General features: G+C 37.6%; 1 protein-coding gene across 1 annotated transcript in view; it reads right to left on the reverse strand.

Moving 5' to 3' along the window:
* Window positions 1-1,744, reverse strand: part of CSUI_003251 (uncharacterized protein) — a gene marked incomplete at its 3' end in the record, with an annotated part of 14,767 nt that overhangs the window by 12,397 nt on the left and 626 nt on the right. The window contains exon 2 of the mRNA XM_068063449.1: window positions 1,627-1,689. The remainder of the gene's footprint in view (window positions 1-1,626; window positions 1,690-1,744) is intronic.

A 1,744-nucleotide genomic window follows, 5' to 3' on the forward strand; every position in this document is an offset into this window, starting at 1 on the left:
ATCCAGAGAAAGAAAGAAAGAAAGAAGAAGAACTAGAAAAGAAGAAGGAAAAGGATAGGAAGTTTTCATCATCATCTCTCCCTCCCTCTCTCCTCTCTCTTTCACAGAACTTCCATTAACGCAAAGAGATTCTTCACGAAAGCAAAAGAAAGAAAAAGCAGAGGAGGAAAGAGAGGTGTAATATGATGATACAGGGACAAGAGAAGGAAGAGGATTTGATTGATCAAGATAATTGAAATCTATGAACTAAAAGAACAACATGACGCTTACCCAGTGATATGAAAAATAGTTTCCTAGCCTTCTTTCCAGTTCACTCGTCCTTCTCTTCCTTTTTCTTTCAGCTCTTTACGACACATAGAGGGAGATCTCGTAGAAAAGGGGGGAGTAAAGAGAGGGGGACTTCTTCTTCTTCCTTTTCTCACCGAAGAAAAGAGAAGAAACGCAAGATAAGTCTCATCTCTTCAGTGCTTTGTTGATCTCTTCTTCTCTCCCCCCCTCCAGTCACAACTTCTATGTCGATCTCTATCATTCTTCTTCTCGTTATGAAATCTTTACACTTCCTACCTCCTCTATTACTCCTAGTAGTAGTCCTGGTACCGTATCAATAGTACTAAGTCGTAGATGTATAGCAAACTACTATTACTAATACTACTACGACGACTAATAGGGAGGTACGAGTAAGATTATCTTCATTAAGATAGCCACTACTATTACCCCTGCTGTACCTACAGCTCCTATAATAATTAGTGCTACTACTACTACTGCTATGATGGGTATTTCTATTCTTTAAATTCATCTTATTGTCTAGCTAAACTTCTTTCTCTCTTTCTCAAGGAATTCTGTCTCGCTCCTTCCCCTCCTCCTCATACTCCTATTACTATTGCCACTACTACTAATACTCCTATCACTCTAAAAGACCTATCTACATTTATGTATCAATCTATCTATCTATCCATCTTTCTATTTTTCTTTCTTTCTATCTTTAATCTTCCTACAATATCTTCTATTGTTGGTTTAACTGTAGGACAACACATTTCCTCCTTTTCCTTTTCTTCTTCATTTTCTTTTTCATTTTCTTCGAACCATAATTATTCAACAAGGACTAGACGACTTCTCTCAAGGTCTCATCCATTCCTACTCCGAGGTACAAGAGGCATGCAGTCATATCATACACATCTACAAATAGATACACACGATAGACATGTAAGGACAGTATATATATAGATAGATAGATGTGTATGTATATGTACATAGGTATAGTGTGTAAGGGAGTGAGTTCTTATTTCTTTTTTCTTCTTTTTGTAGTTGCTGCGAGGCTCTCGAAAAGGTTGAGAAGCAAACTCCATGATTAGAATGAAGAAACTTATCTTTCTTTTTCTTCTTTTTACGACGTTCTCCTATCTTTTGTTTTACTCCAAGAAGAAGAAGAAGGAAAGAGACACACAACAAAGCGACTGAATGAAGAGGTGACAAAGTCCAATCGACCGATAGAACTTCAAGATATCAACAGACAAAGAGAAGACAGAAAAGAAAGAGTGAGAAAGAAAGGAAAGAAAGAAAGTAGGTTCCCTCCTGTTCTCCTTCTTCTTCTTTTCTTTTCTGCTCTTTGCTTCTGTAAGGTGTTACTCCCCGAATTCGAAGGAAATGTCGCGAGCGATATCGGCGCCTCCAGAGACGACGATACTATCTCTACACAAAAAGACGAAAGAAGCATAAAAGAAGAAGAAAATGAAGAAGAAGAAAA

Source organism: Cystoisospora suis (genome assembly GCF_002600585.1).
Source record: "Cystoisospora suis strain Wien I chromosome Unknown contig_1424, whole genome shotgun sequence".
In the NCBI taxonomy this organism is placed as follows: domain Eukaryota; phylum Apicomplexa; class Conoidasida; order Eucoccidiorida; family Sarcocystidae; genus Cystoisospora; species Cystoisospora suis.